The following is an 11,526-nucleotide window of genomic DNA, read 5'->3' on the forward strand; positions in this document are numbered from 1 at the left end:
GCTATGTGTGAGGTGGGGTCAGGGAAAGAGCAGACAGGGTCTGTCTATATACTTACAGACCATTTAGCATGCGAATATCCAAGCTTACTTTCCTGGAAAATGGTGCGCTTCACTTGTAAATATATGGTTCCTCTTTCAGCCATGACAAGAGAGCCAAAAAGATATATTTGCTACAGTCTAGACTAAGGAGACAAACTGCATCTGTCAGCAAATATTTCGTGAAGATCTGATTTAGCTTGATTAAAATCTATATTGACTTGGCCTAAGGATGCTGTCGCAATAGAAATAACTTACTCTAGCCTTATATCAGTGCCTAGAGAATGATTTGAATTCTGGAAGCTTTTGGTAATGGGAGATAGATTTATGTGTGACTTTAGTTTCTTTTTTGGTGATTTTTCTAATTGTATTATTATTATTTTTTTATTTTTCCAATCTTTCTGAAAAGAACATCTATTATTTGTATAATAATTAAAAAAAAATTCAAATTTATAAAAGAACTATATCTTTCTTACTAACACACTGGTGTGAAAAGCCAATTTGAAAGGGAAGTCTGGCCACTGTGCTTGAGATGATTTAGAGAAGAGAGGTCCTGGAGTCAGGCATCTGGGCATAAGATGGTAAAACTTTGGGTTTATTACCAATATGATCTCTCTCTCTCTCTCTCTCTCTCTCTCTCTCTCTCTCTCTCTCTCTCTCCTGGTCTTTGCTCACTGCAAAAAAAAAAAAAATCTGTCATTAAAGGATAGGGATATCTGATGCTGTGGGGTGGGGTGGGGTGGGAGAGTGGAGTGGGTTGCTGGGTTAAAGCCTTAGCTTTGAGACCTGATTGTTCTGAGGGTTTTATAAAAGCTAAGGCTCTCCAGTGAGGGGATCCAGGATGTGCCCCTGAGGCCCTGCCTTAAACTAAGAACCCCCAGTGAGTGTTTTGCAGAATAAATCTGAATAGAGACCCTGAGGCTTGGCTTAAAAACAGTTGGTATCCACAACTGCTTCACACACCACCCTCTTTAAGATGATGCAAACCTCCTTCCTCTCTCACCCCAGGTTTGGTAGAATACCATTTGTTATGGATAATTTTATTTGTCAGATCGACTGAGCTAAGTGATACCCAGTTACCTGGTAAAACATTATGTCTGGATGTGTCTGTGAAGATGTTTCTGGAAGAGATTAGCATTTGAATCAATGGACTGAGTAAAGATCACTCTCATCAATGCAAGTGGGCAACATCCAATATGTTGAGGGCTTGAGTAGAACACAAAGATGGTGGAAGAAAGATAATTTGCTCTCCCTGTTTGAGCTGGGATATCCTTCTTGTCCTGACCCCAAACTCAGGCACTCTTGTATTCTCAGGCCTTTGGACTTAGATAGGAACTACACCATTGGCTCTCCTGGGTCTCCAGCTTGCAGACGGCGGATCGTGGGGCTTCTTAGCCTCCATATTTGTGTGAGCCAATCCTTCATAATAAATCTCTTTATATATGTATATCTATATTTACACTATTGGTTCTGTTTCTCTGGAGAGCCCTAATACACCATTTAACCAATTACCCAAACAAGCTTTTGCAGCAAACCACCAATTATTTGCTTATTATTATAAAACTAGAATATTTCTAAAATAGAGATCTTAAAAGGGAATATAAACATCATCTGTGCTCTTATACCCAGAAAGAACCAATGCCTTGGTGTATTTGCTTTTAAATTCACTTATACACATACACACACATACACACACACACACTCTCTGTACATCACTCTATATGTTTATTTTACCAAGTTAGTAGTGGAGTCTACATGCTCTTAAATAAATCTTTTTTTCCTTTTAATGTGTGGTGAACATTTTCCTGCATTTTTAATATAAATTTCTACAATATAATATTTATATCCAACTATGACAGCTCAACAGATTGTCACTGGGTGACATCTAAATACCTAACACTGAGGTAAATACTACAAGAGTCCTGGTTCTGTCACTTATAAGCTCTTGGCCCTTAGATAAGTTTCTGAGCCTCGCTAAGCCTCAATTTCCAGATCTCTTAATAGTAATGAAAATAATATCTACTTTAATGTTGGTGTGATGATTAAATAAGACAATGCATTTAAGATATAGTTCCTGGCATTTCATAAACAGTCCACTGATATTAAATAGCATTGCGATCATTATAAATAGTGTAATTAAGCTTGTCTTGACTACAATTTTCAGTAATATCTGTCATCCTAATTCTGCATGACTGTTCCATTTCCCGGCAGGAATTGCCATATTCTTTTCTCTTCTCAGGAGTCATACAATTCCAGGGCACAATAGTGACCATGCTGGTCTAGAAGAACCAGCCTAGTCCTTCACTTACATCAGTTAGGACACATAAATCTAACTTTATATTGCATCATAGTCATATACACTGTACTCCCTAACATCCCATCCAAACCTAAGAAAGCCTTTCAATTCAAAATTACTTTTAGGAAGAGATTATTTTAACAACAGACTATGTACACATTAATGAGGGATAAATTTGGAAGGAACTTAATATCTAAAAACTGCTTCATAAAACTATTAACTTTCTTCACCATTTTGAGAAGAAGGAAGGACATCTTTAGAAGCACTAGCACTTTAAGAAAAAAGAAAAAAATGATATGTAGCTAAGTGGAAAAATAACCAAGATGTAAATGAAATATACATTTTAATCAAAAGCATGTGCAAATACACACAAAGCAAGAAATAAAGTGTTTGGAGGAAAATGTATATAGACATTGATAGCATAGAGGTTCAGAATGAGCCCCCTCCCCGCAAGATGTGCCTCAGCGGTATGTGGATTATTTTGAGCTAAAAGCAACAGAGACATGGCAAGCTCAAGAGAAACTTTTGCCTTTCCCTTTAACTATCTAGAGGAATTTAAATTAGAGATCTGGCCCATGATAAGGGTTATCACCAGAAATGACTTTTTACATATTTACATGCCAGCAGAAACTAATAATTATTGAACATGTGGTCTCCCTACAATTACCTTCTGAAGCCTTAAGGAATCTTACCTCATCCCCACCTCATAACGTCATATACATCTCAATTTCCCCTTCTGTCTCTCAACCCCTCCTTTATGTGGAGTCTCTGACTCTCATATATGTGGGGTTCCCATGCATATGTAATTAAACTTGGTCATTTTCTCTTGCTAATCTTTCTCATGTCTATTTGATTATTAGAAAGAGCCTTGAGGATAGAGGAAAGTTTCTTCCTCCTCCTCAATAGTAATTCTCTTTGGATGATTTTTTAAAAATAGTTTCCCTTATATTCCAATATTTTAAAAAATAAGCAAGTATCACTTGATTGCTTCAAATAAAATCTAACAAATAGAATGTTTTTAAAAGAAACAGAAAGAATATTGAAATTTATAAGGTGTGATTCTCTCTTTCTTTTAAAATTGAGCAGTAAACCAGAAGATGACCTCTAAGTCTCCTTCCATTCTAGCCGTTTATGATTCTTTAAATTAAGAGGGAGTAGGACATGGTATTTAATTAACTTGAAATGTAGAGATGGAATATAATCAAAGCAGTTGGTTTTAGAGAGATGATGCAAAATACATAAAATCTACCTTGGAAAACAGTTTTACTATCGGGGCAATGCAAAAACTATGAATAAGATTTTAGTTAAGAAAACCAATATTAAATTGTGAACTGTTTAAGAGGCAATCCTTCCAGCATAACGTTTTCTAAATGATTCTCAGCAATGAAAGTGTATGGAAGCAAGAAATATAAAATTTAGGGCATTATTTAACAATCAATGAACAAAATTCTATCTTGCAAGAACTGTGAAATACTATCCTAGGAAGCATTGTTGTGGAGTGAGTGATAGACAAACGATTAAACTCATCTATGGTCCTTGTGAAGCTGAGGGTTTTTTTTTTTTAATATCTTATATTAAGACAAAATCTCTAGGGTACTGCCAATTTGCAGGCCAGGGATCCAACATTTTCAGAAAATATATTATCTGGGGATTTTACCTCATGTCCAGGATCTCTGAATGATTCAGATACCACTTCTGTTTTCTTCAAGAGACTGAACTCAGGAGAGATCTTACACTTGGCTTTGGTGGTTGAGAAGGCAGATGATTTACCCAATATCCAAGAGACAAACCAAAGTAAAGGACAAGAAATGTGTAGGTATAGGCATTTTCCAGGAAAGATTCACCACTTCTTTTAGTGTATCAGTCACAATTGGTAGGTATGAGTGAAAGAAACCAAACAAAAAATATTGACCATAGCTCAGAGTCTCCAGATGAGTCTAAGAATCAGGTTTAGAGACAGTGCAGCCAGGGCCAAGCTGGAAATAATGCTGCAGAACCGTGCTGGCGAAGACATCACTGGCATCATTGTTCTATAGAGTCACTGCAGTTAATGCCTCCAATTCTATCAACACCGGTCATTGACCACTATGTTACGAGACAATTCTCCATTGACATCTTGCATTTCTGCAAGTCTTTTAAGCAGAAGCACTGATTGACTTTGTTCCAGATTATCTTTCAAGAACGTTTGCAGAGTAGAAACCTTGAAAGGTAGAGATAGTATTTCTCTCTAGAGCAAAGGGTAGATATGCTTACTGCCCATTATAGAAGATTCAGACAAATATGATAGGAAAAATTAGAATCTGAGAATATCTTTCTTCTTTTTCTGAAAGAATTCTAATGTGTCCTGACTTGCCCTCCAATTAATGGGTTATGGAAAGTTTCTCTCCTGTAACACAACCACTGTATGTTCAGGTAGCTATCTGGGCCCATTTGCATTGCTCTCATAAGAATCAGGGACAAGGGGAACTAGTGCATATGCTGATGTCATGCAGCTCAATGGGCCATGAATAATAGAATTCTTTGTCTTTGACCCAAGGGTTTATGTTTTCTACCAGCATCCATGAAACTGTGGGAGGCAAACTTGTTAGCTTGCAAGTAGGACAAAATCTCAGACCCTCACAGTTTTTGCACCTTGCTGCTAGAATTGTTCTCATTCTTCTCTGTATTATACTTCTGCTTTCTTCTACCTGCATTGGATGAGTTTTGTTTTGTTTTGTTTTGTTTTGTTTTGTTTTGTTTTGTTTTGTTTTTCATGGCCTGTTGATAGAACGGCAAGTTTGGGCACACCAGAATTCTTCCAGGTTCCAGTTTTGTTGTTGTTGTTTTAATCATATTTCTCAAGTAAGATGGTTTCCTATGAGGCCATGGATAATTCAGGGCTGAGTTGAGGCATGAGCTAGATGTATGTCCAAGACCTGCCATAACCATAGGTAGGACACAGTAACCACCACCTGGAATAACAGTGAAAAGCACAAAACTAAAGATAAGAAGATTTTCTGAGTATGGTGAGTTGATGTGAGTGAGGAAGCAATGAGTGAGAAAGAAAATCGTATTTGTTATAGGTTTAAGTCCTTTCATGCTGTAGAAGCTTTGATATGAATATGTGTTTTATTTTTAAGAGTAGCATACATATAGGAACATATGCAGATCATAAGCTCAATGAATTATCCTAAAGTGAATATACCTGTGAAATAGTAACCCAGATCAAGAAATAAAGTATTGCAATACCTCAGGAACTCTCTAATGCTCTCCCAGTTATTATCTTCCCTTTCCCCCAAAATGTCAATTGAGAAATGAGTGTAGCTTTTGAGAGAGTAGAGGCATTAAGGTAAGGAGTATTATTTACTACACAGCATCATTAATTTGATGTAAAGAATTTTTAGAACCTCAAACTCAAATACACTTATATGGAAGGGCAAAACTGCATTTGAAGCTAAATAGAATGCTAAATTTGTCATTCTACTACTTTCTCTTTAGGCTTCTGAATCAGGAACATCAAAAGTCACCATTTCTCAAAGTGGACCCCGACCCCAGCTTCAGAATCATCCAGGATGTTGATTAAAATGCAGTTTCTCTTAAAAAAATTTTTTTAAATTAAAAAATAATAATAAAATGCAGGTTCTCAGGTCTTCACCTAGAGATTTTGATTCATTACCTCTGGTGTACATGTGAGGCATTTACATTTTAGCAAGCTTCCAAGTTTTTAGTAGGCACTTTAAATAATAAGGATAAGGATGATGCTAATAAAAATGATAGCTAAAATGCAAAGAGATTACTCTGAGCCAGACCTCAAGAGTTCTGGAATATCCCAAGGAAGGGGAAAACCCAGGGAATTTGATAAATATTGGATTTCTTCTAAACCTTTGAAAGTAAGGCTCAAACCAGTTATAATTTATTTTAAAAATTAAGATGTGTGATACTTCTTATACTCTAAAAGTTTTGTAGAATCCCCATTTGTCACAGGTTCATTAGTCTTTTTAAATACTGTATCACAGGGCTGGCTCATAACATAATTGTGAGAGGAGGAAATGTAAAACAAGGAAGAGGAAGAGAGGCTGAGAACATGGAAAAAACTTCTGTAAGTTAGTGTGCTAAATGCCTTCTAAAATGATTGGCCATGAATGTAATATTGGTTTATGGTTTTTAAGTCTTTTAGATGCTGCCACTCAAGATTTTCAAAGCAATTTTAAAACATCAACATGATGGAATATTTTATTTCAGGTCAGTGAATAGCTCTGTTTACTTGTTTTGGTGGATTTGTGATTGATAGATAAAAAGAAAGAATGTTTTGATTTGATAGAGTGGCATATGACACTATGGCCTTGAGACTCTGGCTTATTCTATGATAAATGGTTAGCTGAAAAGGTCTGGGCATTACCAAGAAGTATTGCATTTACTTTAGAAGTAAATCAACTTCTAAAGAGGATGGATCAGAATCTGGCCAATCAAATGCTGACAGCCTTGAACTTAACAGCTTAATTTAAAAAATAAACAACAAAAATGTAAAAACCTTGTATTATAAAATAGAACAAAACAAACAAACAAAACCCTACAAAAACTTAAGACTATTTCACAGGCTTGAAGTAATACAATGAACGTTTAAGCCCCACAAGGAAGTAGACATAAATCATTTCTTTATTAGTACCTAAAAGGCACCAGGAGTAAGAGAAAATTGTAGTTCAAAGTGTAAAGTAGTCAGCATCCTCTATTCTAGATCAGAGTTGTAAACTCACACCGTACAGATATAGCTTGTCTCATACTATGAAACTGGTTTTATTGCAAAATCGAAAGAGACTCAGAATGTAAGTCACCCAGCAGATTCCGGAGTCACTGGAGAGATAGTGAACAATTTGCAGAAGTAGGTGGCTGTATTCTGAAACAGTCATCTATTGGAACAGGATTTGTAAGTAAATATAGTTACTTACTTCCTTGTTATCTTTTTACTAAGAAATATAAATAAACTACCTTGTCTCAGATATGTTAAAGTTTCTCAAAAATTAGAAAACATAAATCCCAGCATTCTAACCACTATAGGACCTTGAATGCAATACTTAATTTACTCTTTGTGTTTCTATTAAAGTGGTGTGATAATAACTATTTCTGTGAGTATATGGTACAGGATGACACCGAAATAGAACACATCATGGAATTAAGCATTGCATAAGTGCTAAACAATTAAATGACCTGTTTTAAATTTAAACTTACAATGCCTATGTATGTGTGTATATATGTGTATATATATATGTATATATATATATATGCGTATATGTGTGTGTATATATATGAATAATATATATGTGTAAATAATATGTGTGTGTATATATATAAATAATTATATATGTGTGTAAATAATATATATATGTGTGTGTATATATATATAAATAATTTTATATATATGCATATATATATATGTGTGTGTGTGTGTATATATATATAAATAATTTTAAGGGCTGGCTGGCCCAATTTTCTCCTTCATTACCATAAGTTTCTTATTTCTTATTTTAACTCTTGAGAATAAAGACCCTATATTAGTACAAAACAATAATTATGATTGCAATTTGGCCTCCTAATTCTGGACTTAATTTTAAATGAACAAACAATATAAGAAGAATTAACGTGCAAGAGAGTTAAAGAAAGAGATGACAGGACCCCAATGCATAAAACTCAGAAACACAAATATTCTGATTACTAAAAGGACTTATTCGATTAGATAGCAATTGTCAACATTAAAGTTATAAAAGGAAGAAAAGTCCTTGTGTTATTTGAAGAAATAATAACCGTAAGCAATCAAGGACTTTATATACGTTGTAGAAGGAAATAGAAAACTTTAATAACGTATCTAAATTCTCTCATTTCTTACATCAAAGACTACTAGTCTGTATGCTAACAACTCTCAAAATCTTTATCTCTAGAACTCTTACTTCAAAATTCCAGAACCATCTACAGCCATGCCACCTTGAACAAGCCCGATCCTGTCTGATTTCGCAAGCTAAGCAGGGTCGGGCCTGGTTAGTACTTGGATGGGAGACCACCCAGGAAGACCAGATGCTGTAGGCATAAAAAATAAAAAAAATAATAAAAATTTAAAAAAATTCCGGAACCATATAAGAAACTTCCTGTTGGATATCTCCACATAGATGTGCTACAGATGTGTCCCTTAAACACAACTTAAACAAACCTGAACAAATCATCTCTCCCCAACACTTCCTTAATCTCTTTCAGTGTTCTGCCTTTTAGTGAAAGATGTGGACCCCAAGAAAAAATTTATCTGCTGACGGGGACTCTCCATGATCAACCAAGGGCCCAAATTTTATAAATAATAAGTGTCTAGTCGCCATTTGCTGACAGAGTCTCCTCATATACTTTGTATACTGAGAAGAACCTCAGACTGAACTCTCGGCTTCTGGCACTATTCCCTGCTCGTTTATGCTGTCTGAGTCAACCGCTGCAGGGAAGCTCTGGTTATGTCTTCTGATCAATGGACTGAGACCTGTTCCATGCAATAAGAACTGTGCAAATTATATCCTCATTTGCATCTACACAGACCTATCAGAACTGCACTGTTTAGGCTAATCAGAATTGTACAGTTTGGAAACATCGTTAACATGATGTGGACCAAGTAGGAACTGAGGGTGGGAGAATTCTTCATGAAAAGTGAAATCTTTGTCTCACAGGAGCACGATTTAAGTTGCTACCTGAATCTGCATCTCTTGGGCTGCAGCTCTTATTGCTCAAATAAATACTTTTATTTTTTTATGATCTAAAATTAATTTTGATTGACAAGGGTATCAAAATCTACCAGATTTCCTAAGCCAGAAACATGAGTGTTAGCCCCAATCTGCCATTTTTCGTGTATTTTATATCAAATTGAGAATCCCTACTATTTCTAGCTTTTATATATTTCTAGAGTACTACATCAGCCAGGGTCCAGTAACAAAAACCATACTAGTTATTTTAACAGAAATAATTTAATATAAGGAATGGGTTAAGTGGATATTGGAACGCTGAACAGGCAAGAAGAAACATTGAAGTAGCAGAGAGAGACCTGCAGGAGCAGCTACCACCCCTTAGACTAGGGGAACAAACAGCAGAGGTTGGGGTTATCAGAATTTAGGAGCTTAGAAGAAGAATGCTAAACTACTTAGGAACCAGGCCTGGAGGAGGGACCATTATCTGGTTGCTGCCACTTCAAGAGCTCAGAAGAGGGCTTGTATCAAGTTAGGCTGTGTGTGGGAAAGAGACAGCTGGTGATGGTGCCTGTGAAGGATATATGTAGGCTGGGTCGAGGAGTATGAAAAAAAACTCAATAGTTGTTTCTAGGAAGGAGGGCTATTGCTAGGTGTTATGCTGATAGGATTGGCAAACCTGTAGAAATGAGCAGATCTTTTTCTTCCTCCTTAGCCTTGTGGTGCTTCCTACTGGGAGAAACAAACAAGAGGCCAGTGGGAAGGGGGTGCGGCAATGCAATCTACAGAGTGCTGGTGCAAGCATCGCCAAACAAAATACAAAGAAGTGTGTTCGAAGCGGAGATAATAGCTGTCAAATGACAAAAATAAAACAACTTAGTAATGAGTTTGATGCCCTTTATTCAAGGGAAAACAAGCCATGGATTGAGGGAGTATAATGTCTCTCAAGCAATTGTCCTGCTCTTCCCAAGGGGTATTTGGACAAAAGCTAGTTAGCTGTTAGAAGAGGCAACAAGGAAACAGGGCCTGTGCAGTGTTAAGTCCTGAGAGTTGTTTTTCTATTTGTAATGCAAGTACCTGACTTAAGCTTTCATTATGGAGGCAACCACTTCAAAGAGGTATTTACTTCAAAGATGACTATCTGTAATAAACACATTGACAGCCCCACAGCTAGATAGAGAGCCAAGCCTCCTTCCCCATTGAGGCTCCTGTGTTTTAGAGATCTTGATTGATTTTAATAATAACTGTCTATTTGGGCCATGTATTTTTTCTCTTCCCATGCTTTAAATTCCTGCTCTTATGTTTTAAATTCACCAATAAAGGGTGTGCTGGAGAAGCCCTAGGTCCCCCACTCTCAACCCCATTAATATTGAAACCCAGGTCCATGAACTCCACGCCTCCCACCCCCGCACACACAGTACACTGCGTGGCCCCAGGTGTGCAGTGTAATTTCCAGGTCTCCTAGGTAACAAACCTTAATTTTTTTTCAAAGTTTCCTGATGGTTATTGCCGAAGAGTGTTTTGAAATTATAATAAGAACTACAAGGCCTGGTCCAACCACGACAATGGTTATCGATAGGCTGAGACCAGCACAAAACAGTCTGATTGGCCAAGAGGTTTGGAATTTCCTTGTAAGGCTAGCAGATCAATCTGGGATTAGAAAAGAGTATTTGGTTTAAATTGAATGACTGGGGTTGGATTACTGACTTTATTTAAAACAAGGAAACCATTACAGATCTGGCATCTAGGGGTTGGCTGACTGAATAGCATAGCTTTTACAGGGACATGAAAGTTATATAATTTTCAGTTTGCTGACTTGGCACCTGGGGCAGAGAGAAGCTCTTTCTTGAACCTAGAAATTTATTTCAACATAGCCTAACAATGGGAATTCAATAAAGTGTGCTGTTTCTTTTTCTTTTTTTTCTTTAGGCGAGGCAACCCTTGGTTGATCTCACAGATTGCAAGGACCTTGTCAGTTTACGATCCCTTAATTTTTTATTTTTTATGCATACAGCACGTGGTCTTCCTAGGTGGTCTCCCATCCAAGTACTAACCAGACCTGACCCTGCTTAGCTTTGTTGTTTCCATCCTAAACTCCTCTAAAGTTCCTCCTTTCTCTCCATCTTCACTGCTGCTCTCCTGCCTTAGGAACCATCATCGCTCAGACGACTTAATGCAGTAGCCTCCTAACTGGTCTTGCAGTTTTCTCTCTTGCCTGCCTCAAACCCACTCTGCATACAATGGCCTGAGTGATGGTAAAGGGGAGCAAAGTTTACCATCCCCAAATATGTCACTTTGGCTTGAGGATTAATTTGAGCTCAAGGCAGTCAAAACTCAGCAGACACAAGAAAAACTCTTTATCTCCCCCTCAACTGCCTAAATTTGCATTGGAAAAGGGACCTGTGTGAGAAAGAAAGCTATCACCAAAGATATTTACCTAAGAAATCATTTGCATAACAGAGAGACCTTTGTTTTCTGAACTTCTTTTCTTGCCTTCCTATGAATGGC

At 36.8% G+C, this 11,526-nt stretch overlaps 1 pseudogene; it reads left to right on the plus strand.

The window, feature by feature from the left end:
* The first annotated feature begins 8,270 nt into the window (after positions 1 to 8,270).
* LOC120610032 (uncharacterized) lies at positions 8,271 to 8,389 on the plus strand (annotated as a pseudogene).
* Positions 8,390 to 11,526: the final 3,137 nt, after the last annotated feature.

Source organism: Pteropus medius, unplaced genomic scaffold (assembly GCF_902729225.1).
Source record: "Pteropus medius unplaced genomic scaffold, Ma_sr-lr_union100, whole genome shotgun sequence".
In the NCBI taxonomy this organism is placed as follows: Eukaryota; Metazoa; Chordata; class Mammalia; order Chiroptera; family Pteropodidae; genus Pteropus; species Pteropus medius.